The sequence below is a fragment of the Coregonus clupeaformis genome, unplaced genomic scaffold (assembly GCF_020615455.1).
Source record: "Coregonus clupeaformis isolate EN_2021a unplaced genomic scaffold, ASM2061545v1 scaf0249, whole genome shotgun sequence".
NCBI classification, from domain to species: Eukaryota; Metazoa; Chordata; class Actinopteri; order Salmoniformes; family Salmonidae; genus Coregonus; species Coregonus clupeaformis.
The window spans coordinates 387,230-398,910 of NW_025533704.1; the positions used below are offsets into that span (position 1 = coordinate 387,230).

The 11,681-nt window shown below is 47.5% G+C and overlaps 1 long non-coding RNA gene across 1 annotated transcript; it reads left to right on the forward strand.

Annotated features, from left to right (window-relative positions):
* Positions 1-3,099: 3,099 nt before the first annotated feature.
* On the forward strand, positions 3,100-10,913 carry LOC123484268. Its single transcript, XR_006658464.1, has 3 exons — positions 3,100-3,126; positions 10,519-10,589; positions 10,809-10,913. It is a non-coding gene; the product is annotated as an uncharacterized LOC123484268 (long non-coding RNA).
* The last annotated feature ends 768 nt before the right edge of the window (positions 10,914-11,681 follow it).

An 11,681-nucleotide genomic window follows, 5' to 3' on the forward strand; every position in this document is an offset into this window, starting at 1 on the left:
TTTCCCTTGTGTGTGCTCCCCAGTTGGGTTCAGCGAGCCTTTGCCAGCGTTGCCCAGTGTGTGGGGTGGCTGTGATGTGTGGCCATAGGTTGGGTGGATTGGGTTTCCAAGGGGTTGGGCAGTTAAAACTCTCCAATCGGAGCTCCCTAGTAGACCTTAGAATTACACTGTTACGACTCAATGTGACACTATGGGGACAGCGTTGTGGGGTGACATGATGGAAATGGTCCAGTGTGCATACGAATCCAATAAGGACTTTGACCTAAAAGTATGTATCCAAATAAAGAAAATACGACAAGTGTGAAATACATACCTTTTTGTCGTAGTTATCAGGTATTTTGTCATAACGGGTTTATAAGCTTCTTAATGTGGCTTGTTCAAGACAATGTCCACCCGAGCATGAACTAATATAGGCTAAACACAGGCAAATGGCACTTAGGTGTTTACCCAGTCGGAATAATAAGATGTGGGAAAGATAGTGGTCTATCCCCAGTAGGCTCTATGATAGTCTTACCCCTCGGAGCAAGATTCATTCATAGTACTGTAATCCCCCTACTAGTTATTTTCATGACTGTTTCAATTCTTCCTGATTCCGTGTTCACCCCAGAGTTTAGCATTCAGCTGTTACTGAAACGTTAAGCGCCCTAGTTGAGTGTTGCGATGGGCGAGGCCTCAAAGAGGACTAATCTGGACTGACCCTGGTAGATTGTTCCGGGGCTTCGGGGGCCGCTCGCTGGACAGTTGGGGCTGGAGTTGAAAAAAGGGGAAAGACACTGGAGCAGAGGTCAGTGGGTGTTCCAACGGGATCTGGTTTCCCCCAGGACCACCACACTGACAATGTGGCTGTGTCACCATTTGTGTCTAAACCACCCATGTGGGCTCCAAGCGGCTATTGTCTCCCTCCGGGAAATCCACCGTCTGGTTTCTCTCCCTCCTTGTGCTTTTTCAAACCTGGATCCATCCAGGCGCTGATCGGCACTTGTCAGCGGCTGATTGTTGGGGAAGCGACGGCCGATAAAGGAGGCCTGAAAGGACAATCCCTCCCCATGGAATAATAATCTGGAAGGATTTGCCACGCATCTTTCGTCCCTCCCCTTTATTCCGGCCTTTCTTCTGGACAGATGCAGAGAAGTCGAGGCTCTAGGGTGGCATAGGTGAGCGCACTAATTGTCTCTTTTGCTGTCTATCCCTTTCTCAAACACACAAAAGAAAAAGATAGAAGTCAAAGACCTTCTTGCCTGTTCCTGGTGCACTGGATGTTGGGGTCTTTCTGTGTGTGCAGGAGCTTTAAGCGAGTGTGTGTGTTTTTTGTGTTCAGGGGCACTTGAGCCGGCCAGAGGAGGGTGGTGTGTGAGTTTTTTGTCTTCGGTGGCCTTTCGGATCGAGGGGGGGGTTTGGACAATGCTCCAATCCAGCCTATCTCCGCCACGATTCAGATGGCTCTGTTGGTATGGTAACCTGGGTCTGTGTGTTTGTAATAATAGTTTCCTAAGCAATTCCACTGTCTTGTTTCCAGCTTGGCAAGCCCAGATAATCACTCCCCAGCATTCATGGATTAGGCCATGTTAGAGCTTTTAAAAGAAGGTACAAATCTGAATCATTTGAAACCCTTACTTTGTATAAAAGATGTCTCAGAGTGGCAACTGTTTTAAATGACCAGTCTAGTTGGTACATCTTGTCCAATAATGAACATATAAAAATATTAATAAATATACAAAATTGAACTAACATTTTGTCTGCCTTCCTTCTGAATTTCACCAGTGTATAGGACATTATACAGTATGATATCTTTTGTATTATCCATCTCTCCCTTAGCGGTCTTTCCAACTTCGTTTAAACTAAATAATCTAAACAGTGATGTCTTTTTCATCATTCTCGACAGAATGATAAATTCTAGTTGCATCGGTGGCGAGGATCACTACCCAAAGCCTTTGACATTGAGAATTGTACCCCACCGAAACTGAAGTAGAGTCTGTGAGTGTGTTCATGTTGTGAGGAGCGGACATCCAGTGAGACATGACTATATCAATAGAGCTGCTGACCTCTGACCTTTCAGCGCGGATATATGAGACAGTCTTGGGTTTTTGATGAAAGATAGTTCTGAAACCCTTATCACTCTGTTGGTCAAACTTTCTCCTGGTCGTAATGACTAGCTAACACCATCCTATCGCTGAAATGCTTGAAACTCATTTGATTCATGTCCTGTGTGGTAACACAGGTAACACTCATGGTAAAGAACGACTACTAAGGTATAAAAATTAAGGAAATTGTACTTCGCTTAATCCAAGCCTCAATGTAGTTCGAGTCTTCATTGATGGCACTCTTTGTCCCTGCGCCTCCAGGCCGGAAGTACATTATTCTGACTTTTCGTTGTGCAGATAATGGGACTCTAATTGGGGGCCAGTGCCAATCGACTGGGTGGTTGCGTTTCGAAGGTGTCCCTCTTTCAGTTAGATTTGAAAAGATCAGAGGAGTGGAGTCGTGGTGTGACTGGGATGTTTAGGGAGGACAAAAGAATGAACATCGTGTTTGTGAGGAAAAAAAAGAGAAGTAGTTGCATAAGTGAGTTTCTTAAGTAGCAAGATAGATGTACACAAATACAGAACACCTAGCATGTTGACTTTCAAAGTGCTTTGGTGGAACTCTACTAGACACACAACATATATCAAACCAAGTGGGTCAGCTATAAAAATGCAATAATCAGTGAATGAACACCAGAAACAAGAAGGTACCATACCATAACCATAAATAGTGTTAGTTCTAATTTATCTGCTAATGGGATATGACTGCCAATATGAGGACCTCTCAGTCTCAGGTGGGCTTTGAAATCTGCCCAATGCCATGGGTACTCTCCATCTCAATGTGGTCCTATGAAAATGTGCATCTCTATGTGTCCCCATCCAGGCCCCCAGCCCAGACCAGGGGTCCAGTGAAGGAGGAGCCTGGTTGCCCTGATGGGGCGAGGCTGGGCTTCCACCCGGGGGCAGGAGAAGGCCCGGGAGGCTGGAGCGCAGGATGAGGGAGAAGGAGAGAAAGATGAAGGTGCTGAACATCTACTGCTCCAAACTCCAGACAGCCGGACCCCTCTCGCCCTGCCGCACAGGGGCCGCTCCAAGTTTGAGGACTGTGAGTGTATCAGTGTGCCCATCCTCCCTCACACATTTAAAACCCAACACTGCCTACGAACACACCGATCTGCCCACTGCCTCTACTATAAGGGAGCATTTTGCAAAACACAAACACATTTACGCTTCAACCTCTTCGACTTTTTAAAATAATTATTCTCCCCCACACAATTTTCCTTTAGTCCAGACACAGCACTTGGTTTCACCATTTCAGTTGTGCTTTGTATACAGAGTTTACTGAAATTCTTCAGTTTCTCCCATGTCTAATTTCTTATGCCACCCATTGTCACTGTGCGGGCCTGGGAAGTCCCACAATGAGCCTGTAACCTCAGGTCAAGGTTAAGGTCGGTCAGTTTCTCGTGTGCTTCTGGTTGGACAGGTTTGTTCAGCCAGTAATGAACAAAGAGGAAGAGCCCTGACAGCTGTCCTTCCACACAACAAAAGAAAGGTTATTACCAATGATTTATGTGTGTGTGTGGGGGAGAGAGTGAATGTTTCCCATGTGGTATTGGCTTCTTCTACATCTCAGCTCTCAGCTCTTCTTATACTTTTGCAGTTGTCTTCCACACATTATGTTTATGTCTGCTGGTGTTATTTTCTGTTTGTGCTTTGTGGCTTTGTGCGGTAATGAGTGTCGGAGGGGGGGGGGTTGGGGTTGGTGTGTGTGTGCTGCAGCCCCTCGCTCAGACACTTGTAAACAGTGTCCCCCTCATTAGTGCTGAAGGCACTAATTGGCCTTAATTGGCACCCTCTTCGCCCGGCACTGACCACTGGCCAACGCACTCCTCAAAATAGAGGCGCCTCTCTGCTCTCCCTCGTTCCTTTCTTCTCTCTCCTCCTCTATGCACTTTTCTCCCACTTTCTTCCTTTCTGCCCCCCCTCATCCATCCATCCCTCCGCCATCCTTCCATCCAGCTCTTCCCTCCATCCAGCCATCCTTCCTGCCCGTAGACATTTACTTTCTCTAGTGCACTCTGTTTGTGCCATACTCCCTGTTTCTCTATCAGAAGTACATGGCTGGGCTAGCACACAGTAGTAGAGAGACTGTAGGTTGTACACAGGAAAGAGTACATGACTGTGTTATCACAGTATACGGTATACAGGAAGTATAAGCAATAGCGAGTGATGATTGTTTTCATTACAATAAGCGGGTCAGGCTACCTCAGTTTTCCTGTGGCTAAGGAACATACAATGCCTGTGTTGACTGAGTGCATGATTGTTTTGGATACATATGCAAGAGGTGACCTTAAGTGCATTCAGGGAGTACTGGTGTACGTTCCAAGCTCCATTGTGTGCTGTTGTCCCGTGGTTCTCAGTAGCTGTGCCCTGTGCTGCCGGCGTCAGTGACTCTCACTCTGCCAGGGTCTCTGATGAATCGTCAGTGTTGATGGGAACACCTGGCGGCTTCCCGTGACTGCTCCGCCTCAGCCCCGCCCCCTGGGCCCCACTCAGCCTCCCGTGTGTTAGCGCTCTATTGAGTAGATTGGGAATCCGCTGCACTCGTGTTTGCTGGTTGTTTTCCACCGCAATGAATAGCTTCTGAATGAATGAGCAAAGGAGACCAATCACTTAGAATAGTGTGTGTGTGGGTGTGAGTGTGTCTGCTTACGCATGCGCCTGTGTGTGTGTATGTGTGTGTGTCTCTGCGTGTGTGTGTGTTGGTGTGTGTGTGTGCGTGCGCTGGGTACAGCTTGCCTTTACCTAACCTGGCTGTTTGCTCAGCCTTTGGTCTAGAATATCCTCTGTGTGTTTACCATTAGCGCTTCAAATGACTGGACAAACAAACAGCCAGACCTATTGATGAGCGGCAGCTGTGCGATATGCACGCTCGCTGTTTTTCAAAAAGAAGGAGAGAGGCAGAAGCGGCAAAGAGAATCTGTCAAGACTCTATTATATTGTGTCTAAACAGAGAGGGCCTCCACAATGGCCTTATTAATGGTACAATGTCAAGGAGAGCCTGGGTAGTAATAACTCATGATTTGGCTTTGTCAGGTTATCAGTACAGATCGATTATAGCAGATGATTAGAGGATTGGGACTTATCTTTTTGGATCTGTGTGTGTGCGTGTGCGTGTGTGTGTGTGTGTGTGTAGCGGCAGCTGGGCGATTGGACGTAGGCGTGTAGGTTTGTTTGTGCGTGTGTGTGTGTGTGTGCGCGCCGTGGTTTGTGGTGAGGTGGGTGGCGTGCTGCCAGAGTCAGAGTGTGGCCGCTGCGTGTGTCTTTGTTTGTTTTCCTGACGCGAGTTTTTCCCCTCCTCCTTACAGGGGAAAGTGAAGGGGGCCGAGCCACGGGTCCATGGAGCGATAATGAGGCCTGTTGCCAGATTCTGCCCCCCTCCTGAGTCCACCCCACTCCAAGGACTGGAGCACACTGCCAAGTTCTCCTCTGACCCAAAAGAGATGTTGAATAATGTTTGGTCGCATTATTTAAAAGAATCACAAAATGTTTCTGAACTATCCTATAAATATGGTTCTAAGTTGCTTTCCTGTAAAACAATAACATGTGGGATCGTCATTGATGAATTGGCTAGTCTGGCCATGAAACTCTTTGCTTCTGCTGTCACAAGACTAGAGAAATGTACAATATGTTTAAGTATTTAGGGTCCCTGTCTTCAGCTAACAGTTGTGTGTGGATGTGGACATTGTCTTAGGTACAGACTCTCCTGTGGTTGAGTTTCAACATTGTAATGGAGCTCAGGAATTCAAGGACTGATTACTGCATCTCCTCCTGCACCTCCTACTGGCCTACTTAAGATCTCAACTTCCTGATCTTGTATACTGTCCTTTTACTGTAAAATTTAGTCTTCTTATAAACCTCATTGGTTGCTCCATTGTGTAGTTAATGCACTGAAATATACTCTAGAATCATATCGGAAATAATCTTTGAAAGGAAAGACCAGTTTAGTTTAATTATTGTCAGTGACTGGATGAATTTATTATCATCATACAACATGCCAAACTACTCTCAAACTATGCTGAAGCTTTGGTTTATTTTATATCACTCATTATATCATGTTTTGGCGCTACAGAATTAAAAGATCACTTAGCACTTAAAGAGCTTAAACCCAACATATCCCCAAATGCTCCCATTTAGTCTGTCTGTTGTGTTGCAGTCAGTGGATAACGTCTGAGTCTAGCCAAACCATGGAACATCCATGCTCATTATATGAATGTAATTACTCTAAATGCAGGTTTTTAATCCGACACTATGTGGGTTAGGTTGAGCTCCTGACATTCTCACTGGTTAAAAAGGGGTCATTTCTCCTCTAGCACTGAATGTGACCTTTTGTTAGGGGAATTATGGACACTTTATACATGTGTCGATGAAGCAGAAACAAAGGTCTGGGATTAAGTCGGAAAGAGAGGAAGAGAAACAAACCAGAGGCAACACGTGAAATAACACAATAGAACCTCTGTGTTGCTCCATTTCTCCACAGTCCCAACACTGTTTACAGACTTCCTGGCTATAATGTATGGTATTGAGAGAGTTTGTTGTTGCAGTCATTCAGCTATTCAATTTAACCTAGATTTCGAAAAGAAATATCGGTTATATGCAAACTACTTTCTCACTTTGAATGATGTTTGTTTGTTTTGTTCGGTTGTGACTCTGTGAGAAAATATAAATCATGTGTTCATGAATGCCTGCACAGTGTCAGATCCAGCAATCAGGCTGTTTGTCATCTGTCAGCTGTGGAGACATTGAAAGTGATGTCCAAGTGTGTGTTAAATGAGATGTGACTCGTGGCTTTTGCCGTCTGCGGACCGGTGGGGCGTCTTTGTTGTGTGTGGTGACTGAAGAAACAGAAAAAAAAGCTGCCCAAAACAAACGGTCGTCAAAAAGTGAACCTCCTTGCTCATCATCATCACGGCCCCATTGTTCCTCCCTCATCGCTACTGAATCGCCTCACTCTCATTACGATTACAGCTTTGGCGGGGTGACTCTCCCCTTTCTGTGCCACAGTCCTTCTCTTGATTAACATTTTCTGCTAGGGTTCACACCAAAGGCACAACCTGTGTGCTTTAAGGCCATCTAAAAAAAAAAAAGCCATCATGCGCTGGAGTGGAATCAGATAAGGCTATCAGGCAGGAGGTTTTAGTGCCTGGGCTTTGTCCTGCTCCTCCACCCGCCTTCGCTTCCTCCCTCAATCTCTCACTCCAATGCACCTTTTGTCCAGCTGATTTCCCGACGGAGTGGCCCCCTCAGTCGCAGAACCCCTGATCTCCCTCCAGCACGGACTGCAGTGTGTGTGTGTGTGTGTGTGTGTGTGTGTGTGTGTGTAAAAATGAGTGCCTGTGGGCACACATCAGGCCTGAGAGATGCAAGGCAGAGGCCCAGGAAAGAGAAGCAGGCCTAGGATAGAAAGAGGAGTCACCGTGGGGGATGGAGCACTACCTACCAGGGACAGGACTGATGGGACCGGCCTCAGCCCGCCCCACGCTAAAGAGAAGGACCCGGGGGATCCATTTGCTCTGTCACACAAGCTGTCAATTACTTCATTGGATTGATCAGTGCACTGATCCAGGCAGTGGGGTGTGTGTGTCTATTGAAGAGTGTTAGATTGGGGTCTGGGGGGCTAGCTAATACCCAGCCCAGGCGCTGTCGGGGACGATCGTGTGGCTCGTGGGTCTCAGCAAGCCCCTTCTCGTGCAGACATTTGCAAACAGATGTACACAGACCGCGCCCGTAGTTTTGATCAATCAAGCTTTAACAAGTCCAAGTTGACTGGATGCGAATGTAACGCTTTGCATGTGAAGGCTGAGCTGCAGAAGGCCTGGTTTTGATTAGGCCTAAGCAGATAAATGGCAGATTGAACGGCCCCCTGCAACCGGGGAGCAGCCCAGAGGTCCAGGGGTTTAAGTCCAACTGATACAAACTCTGTTTCTGTTACTTTCTTCTGCTACCCAATGAATAGATCCATTATTCAGTGGACTCTTTCTCATCTCTACTGAATTGAAGTGGAAGCAGCTTAAAGAGCTCTTCCCTTCTCTCCCCTTCTCTCCCCTTTTCTCCCCTTCTCTCCCCTTCTCTTCCCTTCTCTTCCCTTCTCTCCCCTTCTCTTCCCTTCTCTCCCCTTCTCTCCCCTTCTCTCCCCTTCTCTTCCCTTCTCTTCCCTTCTCTCTCCTTCTCTTCCCTTCTCTCCCCTTCTCTTCCCTTCTCTCCCCTTCTCTTCCCTTCTCTCCCCTTCCCTTCTCTTCCCTTCTCTCCCCTTCTCTCCCCTTCTCTTCCCTTCTCTCCCCTTCTCTCCCCTTCCCTTCTCTTCTCTTCTCCTTCTCTTCCCTTCTCTCCCCCTTCCCTTCTCTTCCCTTCTCCCCCCTCTCCCTTCTCTTCCCTCTCTCCCCTTCTCCTTCTCTCCCCTCTCTCTTCCCTTCTTTCCCCTTCCCTTCTCTTCCCTTCTCTTCCCTTCCTCTCCTCTTCCCTTCTCTCCCTTCCCTTCTCTTCCCTTCTCTTCTCATTCCCTTCCTCTTCCCTTCTTTTCCTTCTCTCCCCTTCCCCCTCTCTTCCCTTCTCTCCCTTCCTTCCCTTCTCTTCCCTTCTCTCCCCTTCCCTTCTCTTCCATTTCTCTCCCTTCCCTTCTCTTCCTTCTCCCCCTTCTCTCCCCTTCCTTCTCTTCCTTCTCTCCCCTTCCCTTCTCTTCCCTTCTCTCCCCTTCCCCTTCTCTTCCCTTCCTCTCCCCTTCCCCCTTCTCTTCCCTTCTCTCCCCTTACCTTCTCTTCCCCTTCTCTCCCCTTTCCTTCTCTTCCCTTCTCTTCCCTTCTCACCCTTCTCTCCCCTTCTCTCTCCTTCTCTCTCCTTCTCTCTCCTCCTCTCCCCTTCTCTCCCCTTCTCTCCCTTCTGTCCCCTTCTCTCTCCTTCTCTCTCCTTCTCTCTCCTTCTCTCTCCTTCTCTCTCCTTCTCTCTCCTTCTCTCTCCTCCTCTCCTTCTCTCCCCTTCTCTCCCCTTCATCTCCCCTTCTCTCTCATTCTCTCTCCTTCTCTCTCCTTCTCTCTCCTTCTCTCCCCTTCTCTCTCCTCCTCTCCCCTTCTCTCCCCTTCTCTCCCCTTCTGTCCCCTTCTCTCTCCTTCTCTTCCTTCTCTCTCTTCTCTCTCCTTCTCTCTCCTCCTCTCCCCTTCTGTCCCCTTCTCTCTCCTTCTCTCTCCTTCTCTCTCCTCCTCTCCCCCTTCTCTCCTCCTTCTGTCCCCTTCTCTCTCCTTCTCTCTCCTTCTCTCCCCTTCTCTCTCCTCCTCTCCCCTTCTCTCCCCTTCTCTCCACTTCTGTCCCCTTCTCTCTCCCTTCTCTCTCCTTCTCTCTCATTCTCTCTCCTTCTCTCTCCTTCTCTCTCCTCCTCTCCCCTTCTGTCCCCTTCTCTCTCCTTCTCTCTCCTTCTCTCTCCTCCTCTCCCCTTCTCTCCCCTTCTGTCCCCTTCTCTCTCCTTTCTCTCCTTCTCTCCCTTCTCTCTCCTCTCTCCCCTTCTCTCCCCCTTCTCTCACTTCTGTCCCCTTCTCTCTCCTTCTCTCTCTTCTTTCCTTCTCTCTCCTTCTGTCCCCTTCTCTCTCCTTCTCTCTCCTTCTCTCTCCTTCTCTCCCTTCTCTCTCCTTCTCTCTCCTTCTCTCCCTTCTCTCCTTCTCTCTCCTTCTCTCCCCTTCTCTCCCCTTTCTCCTTTTTGCTTCTTTCTCTTCTTCTCCCCCAGATTTGCTTTCTGAAATTGACGTGGATTAGCTATCATAGTAAACGAGCTGTAGTCCCTTAATTTGCTATCTGAAATGTTGACCACTGTAGAGTTGTGGCATCCTCAACATTCGTATATATAATTTCCTAAATGTGTACTACGTGCTCAAACACTTGTACTTGTATTACGTTTTTCCCCTAAAGTGAGTTGTTATGCCTTTTTCTCTTAGTCAATCAATACATTGACCTCAGCCTAACCCAGGTCCGTAAAAACCTGTCTCTCTCTCTACACACACAAAGACTTAGCTGCCAAGTGCCACACGAGGCCCCTGAGTGTGCTGCCTGCCCGGCTGGGACCCCCCCCACCACCAGAGGGATGTTGCCGCCTCACATTGATAAAGACCAGACTCTCTCATATACACACACACATACACATACACAGATACACACACAGACACATGCACACACCTGAAGCCTGGCATACTGTATATCTAGATATTATTAGAAATCGTTCAAAATGCTCGCAGATTTATTGTGATCGGTATGAAATAAGATATAAACACAGTTTGAGATAATATTCCGTTTATATTTCAGTTTGGTGATGCGTGGTGATGTGTGAGGATTTGTAAGCAGTTGATTTGAATTGAACACTATAGCAGAGGGCAGTGTGGCTTCTCTTCCCACTAGAGAGCCTGTTAACACAGAGGTTTGGATTTACTCTCTTCTCCTCTTCCTTTCTTTCTGGCAGTCGACTTCTTGGCAAAGTATTGCATTTTCAGCCAGGAGAAGCTGGCAGAATACAAAAGGGCTTTTGAAGCGGTAAGTGAAAGGGATTTAAACCCTCTGTTCAAGCACTATGCCTCAGATACACTCCTCTCTTTCTTCCTGGTTTTCTGTCTCTCTCTTTCTCTAGTTCTTACTCTCTCTCTCCTTTTCACTCTTCCTGTCTCTCGTGGTTCTACTTTGCTTACATGATGATGTTGTTGTTGTTGATTGTGATGATAATGTCGATGATGACGATGATGATGATCCCTTCAGGTGGACAGCGATGCTGATGGTTACATCTCCTGCCTGCAAGTGCTGCTGGCACTAAAGAAGATCATCCCTCCAGAGCTGCTCTCTGATGAAGAAGAGATATACGTCTACAGGGGTAAATACAACACACACATACAGACATACACCTTCTGTATCACTTTGACCATGATGGTTTTCTCTCTCAGATCCTGGAGATGGTGGACTTCAGGGTGACAGATGGACTTACAGACCTAAGGCTCTTTGCTGTGATTGCGAGCCTAGCACAGAAAATAGCCACATTGGAGTGAGTAGTCCAAGTCACTAATCCAACTCCTTTTCACAATGAAGTCGGAAGAGGTATCACTGACCCCCGACCATAAATAAAAATAATAGTGTGTGTGTTGCATCACTATGTCTGTCCACTGTGTATGCATCACTATGTCTATCCACTGTGTATGCATCACTATGTCTATCCACTGTGTATGCATCACTATGTCTATCCACTGTGTATGCCTCTGTGTGTGTACTGTTTTGAGTGTGCTTGTGTATGCCTGTGAATATATTAAGACTACAACACACCTAGTTAGGCCATTAAAGCCGACCTGGGCGGTCATGATCCCAATACAGAACCCTATCACACTGATTAGAGTTTGGGGCCTCTGTCACTACATTATGTCCCATATGCCACAGATTCCCACACACTGCACGTTTCTCCCTGGCCGTGTTTTATGGCTGAGTACTGAGTACTGTGAGCAGGGCCTGCCTGAAGCTCCAGGGGTCTCCAGGGGTCAGGGGCTGATCGGGGAGACACAGCCCAGTGTGAGAGCTCCCTCTCAGGGTGGACGCGGCCAGGGTCATGGGTCCCCTGATTTACGGCTGGCCTTTTGTGCGGCCCCG